This window comes from Eriocheir sinensis, chromosome 21 (genome assembly GCF_024679095.1).
Source record: "Eriocheir sinensis breed Jianghai 21 chromosome 21, ASM2467909v1, whole genome shotgun sequence".
Classification (NCBI taxonomy): domain Eukaryota; kingdom Metazoa; phylum Arthropoda; class Malacostraca; order Decapoda; family Varunidae; genus Eriocheir; species Eriocheir sinensis.
The window spans coordinates 11,886,862-11,901,328 of record NC_066529.1 but is presented as its reverse complement, the minus strand read 5'-3'; the positions used below and the strand labels follow the sequence as shown (position 1 = coordinate 11,901,328).

The window sequence follows — 14,467 nt, the reverse complement described above, 5'->3', positions numbered from 1 at the left end:
TACTACATCATATAGAGGCATCGTAGCGACATTGACGGTGTTATGGTGCAGTCTGGATAAATTCATAATCTGTTTTCGGTAAAGTTAATTTCATCGACGATCTTCCGAACACTCTTTTTCCTCCCTTTTTCTATCCTCTTCTTTTTTTCTTTCCTCTCCTTTTCACTCTTCTCTTTCTGCTTCTCGACGAGGTTCTGCTTCTCCCTTCTTCTATCGTCTTTTTTTTCTCCCTTTTTCTATCCTCTTTTTTAATTCTCTCCTTTTCCCTCTTCTTTTCTCTCTCTGCTTCTCGACGAGGTTCTGCTTCTCCCTTTTTCTATCCTCTTTTTTAATTCTCTCCTTTTCCCTCTTCTTTTCTCCCTCTGCTTCTCGACGAGGTTCTGCTTCTTCCCTTCCTTCCTTACCCATATGAAACCACGGAAAGAAGTTTGCCTATGAGAGTGATGATGATCTTGACAGCAACTATACTTCCTTTTTTCACTCCATACGGGAGGCGGGAATGGCGATAAATTGAGGGATATAATCATTACCAGGCAAGTAGTTCAGGATGAGATAGATAAGCTTAAGAAGAACAAGTCGCCAGGTCCTGACGGGATATTTCCGAGGGTATTAAAGGAGTTAGGTGATATAATCAGTGACCCACTAACCGACATCTTTAAGATGTCGGTAAATACTGGCTATGTGCCGAGCCTATGGAAAGTAGCTAATGTGACGCCGATTTTTAAAAAGGGGGACAGGTCAGTTGCTTCAAACTATCGCCCAATTAGCTTAACATCGGTTATAGGGAAGATGCTGGAGTCCATAATAGCCAGGAACATTCAGGAGCATTTAGAGAAACATAGCTTAATTCACGACTCGCAGCATGGGTTCACAAAAGGTAGGTCATGCCTCACCAATCTCTTGTCCTTCTACAATAAAGTATTTGAGGCGGTTGACAGAGATGAAAATTATGATGTAATCTATCTTGATTTTAGTAAAGCGTTTGACAAAGTTCCTCACCAACGACTGTTGCTTAAATTACAGGCTCACGGAGTAGAGGGTAAAGTTTTGAACTGGGTCAAGGCGTGGCTTAGCAATAGGAAGCAAAGAGTGCAAATCAATGGTAAAAGATCTGACTGGGGATGTGTTACGAGTGGGGTCCCACAAGGTTCGGTATTAGGTCCACTTTTGTTTATTATTTATATCAATGACTTAGACACAGGAATTAGTAGTGATGTTAGTAAATTTGCAGATGATACCAAGATCGGTAGAGTAATTGAGTCGGATCAGGACGCTAGTATTCTCCAAGGTGAACTCAACAGATTGTATGACTGGGCGGATAAATGGCAGATGGAGTTCAATGTAGGGAAGTGCAGTATTCTGAGTGGAGGAACAACCCCTCACATAACTATTGCTTAAATGACACTCTCATAAGTAGGTCTGGGTGCGAGAGGGATTTAGGGGTCTTAGTGAGCTCTGATCTCCGTCCAAGGGCACAATGCATTCAAGCTAGAAATCGAGCTAATAGGGTACTGGGATTTATTTCAAGGAGCGTAAGCAACAGAAGCCCCGAAGTCTTCCTCAAACTATATTTAGCATTAGTTAGACCTCATCTTGACTATGCGGTTCAGTTCTGGTCACCCTACTATAGAATGGATATCAAAATGTTAGAATCGGTGCAGAGGAGGATGACTAAGATGATTCAGGGGTTGAGAAACTTGCCATACGAGGAAAGACTCAAACAGTTAAACTTGCATTCTCTAGAAAGGCGAAGGGTGCGTGGAGACATGATCGAGGTTTATAAATGGATGAAGGGCTTTACTAAGGGAGACATTCATAAGGTTTTGTTGGTAAGAGAACCGGGTAGGACACGAAGTAACGGGTTTAAACTGGATAAATTCAGATTCAACAGGGACATAGGCAAAAATTGGTTTACTAACAGGGTGGTGGATGAGTGGAATAGGCTTAGCAGTCATGTGGTGAGTGCCAATACAATTGTCACATTCAAAAATAGACTAGATAAATTCATGGACAGCGATATTAGGTGGGGTTAGATACACGGGAGCTTAGGGTCAAAGGAGCTGCCTCGTACAGGCCTACCGGCCTCTTGCAGACTCCTGCGTTCTTATGTTCTTATGTTCTTATCATTCTTAAACGCATACAGAGTTTCACATATACATAGATATCTACACATTTATAGAGTTAAAGAAAAATAAAGATCGTTTTCTTAGCATTTTAGTTCTGTAAGCTTTTCTAACTCCCTTTTCACCTATTCCTCCTCCTCCTCCTCCTCCTCCTCCTCCACCCTCTGTTGACTAATCAATTTCTCTATCTGAGCTTCCTTCCTTCCCGCCTCTCCCTTCAGTCTTTTCTCATTCTTTCTGGCCCGTCCACCCTCCTTTGTCATCCATCTGTCTGTCTGTCTGTGTCTTGGCCTCTGTGTGTGTGTGTGTGTGTGTGTGTGTTTCTCTCTCTCTCTCTCTCTCTCTCTCTCTCTCTCTCTCTCTCTCTCTCTCTCTCTCTCTCTCTCTCTCTCTCTCTCTCTCTCTCTCTCTCTCTCTCTCTCTCTCTCTCTCTCTCTCTCTCTCTCTCTCTCTCTCTCTCTCTCTCTCTCTCTCTCTCTCTCTCTCTCTCTCTCTCTCTCTCTCTCTCTCTCTCTCTCTCTCTCTCTCTCTCTCTCTCTCTCTCTCAGCTGTTGTTTGTTATTCCTTAATCTCTCTCCGCTCCTCCCTCCACTTCCCTCTCCCCCTCACATTACTCTCTGATCTCTCCACTCTCTCTCACTCTATCTCTCCTCCCTCCTCCCCTCACCTCCCTCTCTCTCTCACTCCATCTTCCCCCGTCTTCCCCCCTCTCCTCCCCCTCCACTTTCAATCTCTCTCTCTCCCCTCATAGTCATCCTTCCCTTCACCTCCCATCTATTCTCTCACCGTTCTTCTTCTCTCACCTCTCTTCTTTCTTCTCCTTTTTTCTCCCTCTATTCCCTCTTTCTTTCTTTCTTTCATATTTTACTCATATGATTTGTCCTCCTCATATCTTCTCTTCTCCATTTATTTATCTTATTTACATTTTTTTATTCCTCTTTTCTTCCTCTTTTCTATTTTTTATATTTTCTTAGTTCCCATTCATTCTTCTCTTCTTTCCGTTCTTTCTTATTTTACTATGCCTTATCTTTTTATTGATTTCTTCCTTTTCTAGTCTCCATTTTTTATCTTTCCTTTATCTCCTCCTCTTTCCTTGTTCCAGTTTTCTTTTACTTCTTTGTCTATTTTCTCTTCCTTTACTGTGTTGTGACGTTCCCCTGTCGCTATTTCCCATTCACTTCGCTTTGTTTCCTTTAATTTTCCCTTTCAATCATATTTATCCCTTCCTCATCCATCTCCATCCTCACTGTCCTCTCTCCCTCTTTCCATCCCCTCATTTTTCCTTTATTTTTTCCAGTCCATCCTCCCCCCACAGACACACTCTCTACTCCTTATCCATCCCCATCTCTTCCCTCCCCTACCCCCCTCTCTCTCCCCTTCACTCCTGACCTCCCCTACCTCTCTCCCTTTCTTCATCTACATCATCCTTTTCCTTTCTTTCCATTCCTTCACATTCCCTTCCATCCCTCCAAAACCCATACCTCTCTCTTTACCCCTTACCCCATCCTCTCTCTCACTCTCCCCCTCCCTCACTCATCACTCCCTTACCCTCCTTCCCTTCTCCTTCCCTCCTTCCTTTTTCCATCTACACCATCTTTTCTCGTTTCAATCCCTTTGTTTTCCCCTCCACCCCTCTCTTTCTTTACCCCATATCCCACACTCTCTTCTTCCCTCCCTCCTTCACTCCTTACCTCCCTTACCTCTCCCTTCTCCTTCCCTTCCTCCCTCTCTCCCCCCCTCCCTCCGTTCCTCCCTCTCTCCATCCATCAAGGAGACACGTTTGACCAGGTCTGACTGTGCCATCAAGACCACATTATGATTTATGGATGCCACGATCAAGCTGGTGGCACCCTAGGGAACAGTGCCTCGACGGTGCCTCTGAAGGGGGGGGAGGGGGGAGGGAGAGAAGAGGGAAGGGGAAGAGGGTGTAGTGAGGAGGCAACTGAGAAAGGGATGTTGGAGAAGGGAGTTTGAGGATGAGGGGGAAGATATGTGTGTGATGTGATGATGTGCAAGAGAAGGGATGTAAAAGGGAGGAAGGGAGTGAGGGGGGTATAATGAGGAGGTGACTGAGGAAGTGATGTATGGAAGGGAGGTAAGGAATGATGGGGGGGATGTGTGGTGGGATGTGATGATGTGCGAAAGAAAGGCATGAAGGAGGGAGGTGTTGGAGATGGGATGCAGCATTTGGGCTTTGAAGAGGTGTAAGGGGGGATGAGGGGTGAAGGGGCGTGATGGGGTGAGGGTGTAATGCCTTGCTGTGATGGGGTGTTTGGAAGTGACGAAGGGGGAGAGGGAAGGTTAGGGGTGAGGAAGAAGAGTCAGGGAGATGTGAGATGGGATGAGGGTGTATGTAGGTGAGGGTGAGACTGAGGAGGGAGGGAGTGAATGAGTGAGTGAGGGAGGGAGTTAGGGAGAAGTAGGGGTGAGGGAGGAGTGCTGGATGTGTCTGTCTGTCTGTCTGTCTGTCTGATCAACCACAACACTCATCTTTCGCTGTTGTTGTTGTTGTTGCTGCTGCTGTCCCTACTACTACTACTATTTCTACTGCTACTATTACATCTACATTATCTTCACCATCATCATCACCATCATCGTCGTCATCTTCAATATATAACGTAAAAATATGGCTTTCCTTTCCCTGCCTTAAAGTCGTAATATATTTTCCTCACTTTTTCCCGCATTTTCTCGGAGGAATTTCCCGTAATACCGAAAGCTCATATCTCCATCACCGCTCTTATATACCAAAATCCCACCATTACCATCCCCTCCTTTCCCTTCCTCCTCCTCCTCCTCCTCCTCCTCCTCCTCCTCCTCCTCCTCCTCCTGGCCCAGCTCCGCCATAACCTCTTGGGATGCTCGTCACTTTATCAATCTCTCTCACTCACTGACAATATATTGCCTCAAATGCATCATCGGGCCTCGACGCCGCCGCCCCCCGCCACGCCGCTCTCGCCCTTACCGCACACCAAAGACACGCCCCGATTTTACCTCAGATTTCGCCCGTCCGCGCCGATCATCTCAGTCCTACTCTCTAAACACCAAAAAAAGGGACCCAGAACCTTTTATCTGTGGCGTGGAGGCTCGGGCGAGAGGCAGAGACGAGGGCGTGAGACAAAGAGACGTGTGGCGTGGAGGAGCGGCCGTAGAGGTGGTTTTTCCGTGGCCCAAGGCTTCCCGAGGGGTGGCCCAGATTTGACAGCTGATCTCTAATATCAATATTTACAAATTGTGCGGCTGGGTGATGCAATAGGCCCGCGCCCCTCCGCCCCTATCCGCCCCCCGCCCCCCTCCGTCTCCCCGCACCTCCCCTCGTCCTTCCCTCGCTTCCCCACTCCCTTTTTTGCACATTTTCTATTTGTTTACCCTCAGGGGGAAGACCATAAGCTGGGAGGAGTGACACAACTGACGGTGGACGGGAAGGAGGCGCTGTCCCCATTCCCCTCCTCGCCTCCCCTTCCCCTTCTTCAATCTCCTCGTCGTCCCCTTCCTCCTCTCTCTCGCCTTCCCTCCGCCGCCCCTCGCACCATCTGTCTGACTCCCACTCGTGTGAACGCCCCGGGCACTAACTTCAAGACTCGGGCGACGATGAAATATGAACGCGATCGTGGAGTGACCGGACGGGGATGCGAAAAGAACGAAAAATGTCATGAATCAAGAAGAAAAAATAGAGAGAACTGTGTGTTTAAGGCAAAAATAAATGCTCCGTTCAGTTAAGAAAAGAAAAAAATGTAAAAATAGATGTAAACAGAAAAGAAAGTGTCAGAAATAAACAAGAAAAAATAGAACTGTGTAGATAAGAAGAAAAATTTCGTCCATTATGTTAACACTAAGAAGAAAAGAATGAAAATACTATTATAAAAATTTAAAGTGAGTACAAGTGAAATTAAAGAGGGAGTGAAAAGTACTATACAGAAAGAAACAAAAGTAAAATCTAAGTAAAAAAAAGTACTCCAAAAAAGTTCATAAAGGTAAAAATAAAAGTGAATGCAACAGTATCTTGAATTGTGAAAAGAAAATAGGGAAAAAATATAAACAGCTGAAAGTCCGGAAGAAAAACAAATATAACTCCAGGAAGTTTATGAAAGTTGAAAGAAAATAAGTCGCACCACGAGAAACTTCATCGTCATACAACTTAAATAAACCTTCACAAAGTTATGTCCGCAATTACCTGGACGAGCACACCTGTTATCCATTATTGATCACGAGAGGGACGAAAATAGGCAGGAAGCACAAGGAGACCAAAAATAAAGAGAAAAAAAACAAGAATACAAAAAAAATATCTTCCTCTTCCTTCCTTCACACAATGAAAATAGATAAAAAATAAAATAAAAATAGAAATAATAAGTAAATAAATAAATAAATAAAAGAAAAAAATAATTGCGAGCACGATCAAAAGAACATCCACAAAACATTGACACAAGACAAATACATTATCGTCTATATTTCTTTATCCTCTTTCTCTGTAACAAGATTAGGCGTCAAACACAACACGTCCTATATATACTAGACTATCCCTCCCCCCCTCCCCCCTTTGTGTGTGTGTGTGTGTGTGTGTGTGTGTGTGTGTGTACCACTCAAAGTCAATTTATTTCTTCTCCCATATTTATGAGATGTGTTTTCATCACTCAGAAGGAGGAGAACTACAAGAGGAGGAGGAGGAGGCGTGAGAGTAAAATGATTTGTGGCGGGGAGATGGGCTGAGGGTCCCTTGGGAGGCTGGAGGAGGAGGAGGAGGAGGAGGAGGAGGAGGAGGAGGAGGAGGAGGAGGAGGACATATGAAAGTATAATGATGTGTAAAAGATGCGAGGCGGCCCTGGTGGTGGTGATGGTAGTGGTGGTTTTTGTAGTGTTGCGTCTCCTGTCTCTGTCTGTTAAATTGTTGTGAGACTGACAAGTGCTGAAAAAGAAGGAGGAGGAAGAGGAGGAGGAGGAGGAGGAGGAAGAGGAGAAGGAGGAGGAGGAGGAGGAGGAGGAGGAAGAGAATGAGGAGGAGGAAAATGAGCATGGAGAGGTAAAGTGATCGGAGCTTAAAAAGATTTGCTCGAGCTTTGTAGACGGGACAGACTTTTAGAAATGACCAAAATTTTGATTCATATAAATTTTCATGTTTGGATAAAATGGCTCACTGTAAAAAGAGAAAGTGAACGAAATATGGATATGAAAACACCGAAGATTTTGTTGAACACACACACACACACACACACACACACACACACACACACACACATACACACACACACGCACACGCACACCAAACAAACAAACAAACAAACAAACAAACATACAGGCAAACAAGCAGGCAGGCAGGCAGGCGAGCAAACAAACACGAGCGAAACAAGAAAATTTCGGCTCAAGAAAACAAAGGCCCGGCGTGGACACCTGAATTTTTGTCTCTACCTGACCACCAGGTGAGCGCGTAATTTGCATGAATCTATTTTGCATCCCTTAGGTAGTCAACTATTTTTACTCTTTGTGCTATTTTCGCAAACTTAATTTCTTGGCGCACAAAGAAAAAGAAAGAAGAATAGAGCGGCGTATGTACCAATTCACACAGACAGACAGACATACACACACACACACACTCTCTCTCACACACACACACACACACACACACACACACACACACACACACACAGACACACACATTCCTCTCATTCTTATTCTCAGTTCATGTTGTATTCAGCCTCTCGCAGCCCCGCACATCCTCCGCACTCCTCATCTTTATTCATGCCTCACTCACGGCCCAGAATCTGATCGCCTCTTGGCCCCTTCCTCATCCCTCTTCCTCCCCTTCCCCTCCTCCCCACGCGCCTCATCCCCTTAAAACTCCCTCTCTCTAAATCACTCTCACTCTTGCTCCTACACACGTTTCTGACTCTTCTTCTGCTTCTACCCTTCACAAAGCACAAAAAAACATAGATATTGTATATTTAGTTGCTATTTTATTCATACACACAAAAAAACTATCATTATTTTACTAACGATATATTTTCCTTCGTGGTTTAAAGTCTCGTCTATATTAATCCTCAACCTTAAACACACACACACACACACACACACACACACACACACACACACACACACACACACACACACACACACACTCAAACATCGTCTCGCTGTCTCTCTCTTACTCTCCCCTCTTTCCATCCTCTTTTATCCTGTATATATCCCTCTTTCTCTCCCTTTCGCTCCTTCCCTTCGTGCCTGCGTCTTTCCCCTCGCCTCGGCTATCAAACCAGGAGGGAAGGAGAAGCCACCAATAGGCCTACGAGGAGGACGTCTATCAATAATCTGTGTTTACGAGTTCAGTGTCCGCCGGTGTAGACAAACCGTGGCCGCGGGAGGAGCAAATGGAATGGAGTAATTGAAAACGTAACTTGATGATAGGGGGACTAGCAACAGGGGGATAACAGCCGCCAGGGGGACACAGAGAGAGAACGAGAGGAAAACAGAGGAAAACAGTGGTGATGGAGGGGGAGTGTGTGGAGAGTCTGGGTGTGTGTGAGAGAGTGTGTGGATGAAAAGAAAGTGAAAAAGTAAAAGTTGAAATGGAGTCTTTTTTTGTGTTTTTAGTTTTGTTTTTTCTTTGTATATTAAAAAAAAAGACTGATAGGAAGGAAAAATGCGTTAAAGAGTAGAAGAACAAAGAGAGAGAGAGAGAGAGAGAGAGAGAGAGAGAGAGAGAGAGAGAGAGAGAGAGAGAGAGAGAGAGAGAGAGAGAGAGAGAGAGAGAGAGAGAGAAAAACTATGAAAGGAGAAGCAGAAATGAATAATAAAAAAGTAATACAATCTTGTATCTCCGTTCTTTTTTTTTTCATCCGTGTCTCTCTTCGGTTATTGAAAAGTTATAAAAAAAATCATTCCATAACTCCTGAAGAAATCAAACTTATATACACACATTTTTTCAAGGCATCAAAAATAGAAAGAAGAAGAAGAGGAAGCGAATGAAACAAAAAAAAAAAAACGAACACAAAGAAAAACAACAACAAAAAAACATATCCCAAGTTAACAGAGAAGGGGAGGGGAGGGAGAGGAGGGCGCTTTCGATAGGTTAGGTTTATGCATATATTCTTTTTCTTCCATCGATTCCTTTATCCCTCTCCTCCCCCTTTTTTATCGTTTAACCGAATTTCTTGAGTGAATAATGAAATGTGAGCGCGGAGTGAATAACAATTGAAAGAGTGGACGGCGAGAAAATAAAAATGAAGAGAGGCGTGAGAGAGAGAGAAAGGGGAAAAAAGGGAGTAACGAAGGGAGGAAAATACAGCAGAGACGTGAAAAAGCGAGAAACTGGATTAACGTCGGGAGGGAGGGAGAGAGGAGGGAGGGAGAGAAGGAGGGAGGAAGAGAGAGACAGAGGGAGAGGAAGAGAGAAAGAGCAGACTAGCACAACAAAAAGGGTGAGAGAGAGAAGGTGTATTCAGACCAGGTGTACGCAGTGGATAAGGTGTGGTGAGGGGCTGTCAGGTGTGGCGGTGGTGGTGGTGGTGAAGAAGAGGTGACAGGCGTGGCCGTTATTAAAGTGGTGTGTGGTGGAGGTGGTGTGGAGGTGTGGAGAAAGAAAAGGGGGCGTGGAGTGGGAGTATGTGTGACGAAAGTGGGATGTGGTGGAGGTGGTAAGGAGATGTGGAGTATAAGGAGGAGAGAAGAAGTATGCGTGACGAAAGTTGGATGTGGTGGAGTGGATGACGTGATGTATGTGGACGTTGAGGCTATGGGACGGTGAGATTAATGTAGTGGAAATCATGTGGAAGTGGAGATATGGTGAAGGTATGGTGATGTGGAACCGTGTGAGGAGGATAGTGTGTGTGTGTGGGGGGGGGGGGGGATAAGATTGTGAACGTGCTTTGGAAATATGGTGACGTGAAAAGGCTTGGAAATGGTGATAGTGATGAAGGTGATGGTGATTTGAAATGGAGAGTGCAGTGTCATGTAGTGGAGAGTATGTGTTAGGAAGATGTGGTAGATGTGGACGGGTAATGAGTGGGATGTGGTGTAAATGTTTGGGGGAGGCTGAAGGAGTGTGAATGCCTGTTTTTGTTTTTGTTTTATTTACAGAAAAGGAGACAGTTCAAGGGCGTGAAAAAAAACATTAATGAAAAAAAAAAGCCCGCCACTTGCTGGGTGTGGATGTTTGTTTTACGTTGTGTTATTGCGTTATAAATAGTATTGAATGTGGATGTGTTATGGTGTCAGAGTAGCGTTCGTGCAACTGTTGGCATTGGTGGATGAGGTGGATTAAGAAAGTGACTACAATCTGAATTCATCCATCTACAACTTATTCCACCGTCTCCACTCCTAACCCAAGCAACTCCACTTCATTTCTTTGCGTTCATTTCCCTATGTTCTTATGTCATCCATCCACTAACCCAGCACTCACAGTAACCTCATCCACCTCCCCTTTCCATCCGCTCACATATTAACCTTCTCTCATCCACCTCCCTTTTCTTCCAGTTCACTTACCTAACCTACTATCATCCACCTCCTCCTCCTCCCACCCACACCTGGCATCTCATCCACCTCTTCTTTCACCCAGCCCCACACCTAGCATCTCATCCCCCTTCCCTTTCATCCATCCACTTACCTAACATCTCATCCACCTTCCCTTTCACCCAACCACACACCTAACCTCCTCTCATACACTTTACCTTTCATCCACCCCAATACCTAACCTCTCATCCATCTCCCCTCTTACCCAACTCCTTACCTAACCTCCTCTCATCCACTTTCCCTTTCATCTGACCTCTTCTCATCCACCCCCATTCACCCACCCCCTCCACAAACACTCATATATCTCCTTACATCCTCCACTCATCCCTCCACCTCTCTCCACACCTTTAATTACCTCCTTCCAAGGGGCAATTATTTCCCCTTACCTGTCAGCCTCACCTTACCTGTAATCACGGTGCTAATCAACCTGCCGCCGAGAGTCTTTGTCTTGCAGCGTGACAGGTGGCACTCCCCAGGTAGTTAGGTCCCAGGTGTTCGAATCCCCCTGAAGACACCTGGATGAAGAGAAGAAAGGGAAAGTGTAAGGGGAATCGAGAGGAGAAGAAGGAAGGGAAAATGAAAGTGGAAGTGAGAGATGAGAGAGAAAGGGAAAGGGTTGAGAAAGTGGGATCAGTGGAGAGAAAAGGAGTGGAGGGAAGAGGAAGGGAAAGTGAGAAGTGGATAGAAAGGGAGGAAAGATGTAAAGAAAGGGGGTAGCAAGAGAGGGTAATGGAGAGAAATGGGAAAAGAGAAGGGGAAGGAAGGGGAAGCAAGTAGGAATAAAAAAAGACAAAGGGAAGGAAAGTGAAGGAAATTGAAGCAGTGCAAGAGAAAACAAAGCAAATAGAAAAGGAATAGAAGAGAAAAGGAAGAAACGGGATAGCGGAAAGAGATGGATGAGAGGAAAGGAAAGGATAGGGAAGAGGTAACAAAAGGAGAGATAAGGAAGAAGAGGAAAGGTAAACAATTGAAAGAGGAATGGAAGGGAAGGAGATAGAAGAGAACAGGTAACTAAAGGAAAGAAAGGGAAATAAAAGAAAGAGAAAGAAAGAAACGCGAAGAAGAGGGAACAGGGGGAAGAAAGGAATGAAAAAGAGAGAAAAATGATAATAGAGAGAGGAGAGAGAAAAAGGTAAATGGAATATATGACTTTCCCAGAAGCTTCTAAATAATGGGGAATGAATGGGGATGAATGAGAAAGGAAGGGAATGGTGAAGGGAAGATGGCCAAGGAGATGAGAATGAAGAGTAGGAAGAGAAAAATGGAGAGGAACGGCTAGAACCAGGAATAGGAGACGAGGAGGATGAAAAGGGGAATAATAAAATAGTAGAAAGAAGTAGACCAGGAGAAAGAAATATGAGGAAAGAGGAGAAGGAAGGGAGGAAGAAGGGATGGGGAGGAAAAGGGGAAAGAGAAGAGAGATGGCAAACCACAGGGAAGGAAATAAATAATCAAAGAAGAAGAAGAAGAAGAAGAAGAAGAAAAAGAAACAATAAGAAAAAGAAACAGAAGAAGAAAAAGAAACAGAAGAAAAATGAACAAAAGAAGAAAAAGAAACAAAAAAAGAAACATAAGAAGAAAATGAAAAAGAAGAAGACGAAGAAGAAGAAGACGAAGAAGAAGAAGAAGAAGAAGAAGAAGAAGAAGAAGAAGAAGAAGAAGGAGACACCGGGAAAAGGAACCGTCAGGAAAGGGGAGAAGGAAGGAAGGAAGGAAGAGGCAAAGAGGAAGGAGGAGAAGGAGGCGGAGGAGGAGGAGGAGGAGGAGGAGGAGGAAGACACAGGATTAATTAAATTGGAATTGAAGAGCCGAAACAGTCACCTCAAACTGGCTACCTGAGGACATAAAGTCAATAGGAAGGCCTCCCGCAAATTGGTGTGGCTGGTCACTACCCCCCCTCCCCCTCTACCCCCCCTCCTCCTCCCTCCCCCTCCTCCTCCAGTTCCTTCTGCTCCTTGGATGACCATAATGAGACCCCCTTCCCCTACCCCCCCCCTTCCTCCTCCTCGGCCATTCATCCATCCCTTCCATCCCCTTTCCATCCACCTTTCATGGCCTCCAAGTCGCCACTCAGGCCGGACGTGACAGACTGGCCAGGAGGAGGAGGAGGAGGAGAAGGAGGAGGAGATGATCAGAAGACGAAATACTTGAGACCGGATAAGAGGTGAGGGAAACAGCCTGACATTCAACTCTCCTTCTGATGCTCCAAGCCTCCTCGTCCTCCTCCTCCCCTTCTTCCTTCTCCTCCTCCTCCTCCTCCTCCTCCTCCTCCTCCTCCCCTGAAGACGAAATATTGTTCTGAATGGGATTAATCAACGTCACGCCGCACGTCGAACCTCTCCTCTCCTCGTGAAGATCTCCGATTCCCGCTGCCAGAACCGTGCCGGTGGGGAGGGGGGGGATTCTCTCTCTCTCTCTCTCTCTCTCTCTCTCTCTCTCTCTCTCTCTCTCTCTCTCTCTCTCTCTCTCTCTCTCACACACACACACACACACACACACACACACACACACACACACACACACATTACCTGAACGTAACCTGAGGGAAAAAAACACCTTAATAGCCTTTTGAGGTCACGTGGGGTGGGGTGGGGGGGGCGAGGCACAGGTCAGGGTTAAAAGAGGACTGGCACGGCGCGTTACCTGGAGAGCCGCAGGACCTGTCTTTCCGGTGTCAGTCTTCCTTCACTTGACACACAAACACGTTGTTGACCTGTGTGGGGGGGGGTAGGGGGGGGGACAGGACATACGTGTGTTTTGGAGGTGGGGGGGGGCCTTTGTGTGTGGGATGGGGAGGGGTCGATTTACGTCCCATGTCTATAGGTTATTCAAGAGTAGGCCTAATACATTTCAAGCTAACAACAACAACAGCAACAACTGCAACACTAATAATGCTAATACTAAAAATAATAACAATGCGTTGAGGGAGCAAGGTTAAGAAAAGATGACTTATCGCTGGAGGTGTTATGTTTACCTGTACCGATAGTATAAAAAAAGGTATACAGAAACTAGGTATTAATTAGTTTGCTAGAATTACAGCTTTTATACCTTACTCAATGAATGGAAAGGTGTGAGAGAGAGAGAGAGAGAGAGAGAGAGAGAGAGAGAGAGAGAGAGAGAGAGAGAGAGAGAGAGAGAGAGAGAGAGAGAGAGAGAGAGAGAGAGAGAGAGAGAGAATCTGCGTGTGGTGATGATGTTGGTGATAATTAAGTGTGTTGAATAGGGAGAGATGGCCCCTTTCTTCTCCTCTCCACCTTCTCTTTCTCCCTCTCATCCTCTCCCCTCTTTCAGTTCTCTCTAATCTCCTTTCCCTTATTCCACCCCTATACGCCATCTCCCTCTCTCCTTCCCTCCCACTCTTCTCCTCTCCCTCCCTTGGCAATATGGCGGCGGAATTAGAATTGAGAGAAGACAAGGTGACATCGAAGACTAATTATGACATACCGATCCGTCAGGTAGATATGAGTTGGTGGGAGATAGCATACCAACCCGTCTCTCTCTCTCTCTCTCTCTCTCTCTCTCTCTCTCTCTCTCTCTCTCTCTCTCTCTCTCTCAATTGAAAGATGAAGGGATGAACCAGAAAGGAGAAAGGAGAAAAATATGGAACACGAGGAAGAAGAGGAAGAGGAGGAGGAGGAGGAGGAGGAGGAGGAGGAGGAGGAGGAGAGGAATTAATTGCTACACTTTTCCCAACCACCTGTCAAATCCATGAAGCTTCCCCTCACGTTAGTTTTTTTTTTTGTTGTTGTTGTTTCCTTCGTTTTCATTCCGGAGTTTCATAACGAAGGCTGGAAGGGCATGTTTATTACCTTCAGAGAGAGAGAGAGAGAGAGAGAGAGAGAGAGAGA

The 14,467-nt window shown here is 45.4% G+C and overlaps 1 long non-coding RNA gene across 3 annotated transcripts in view; it reads left to right on the top strand.

Moving 5' to 3' along the window:
• The window catches only part of LOC127001685 (uncharacterized), a 397,327-nt gene that overhangs the window by 201,634 nt on the left and 181,226 nt on the right, over window positions 1-14,467 (top strand). For 2 of the 3 annotated variants that reach the window (XR_007755402.1, XR_007755400.1), the window contains one exon: window positions 5,496-6,386. The exons of the other annotated variant lie outside the window; for it this stretch is intronic. This is a non-coding gene — a long non-coding RNA (uncharacterized LOC127001685). Of the gene's footprint in view, window positions 1-5,495; window positions 6,387-14,467 lie in introns of those variants that run through there. 3 annotated transcript variants of the gene reach the window in all.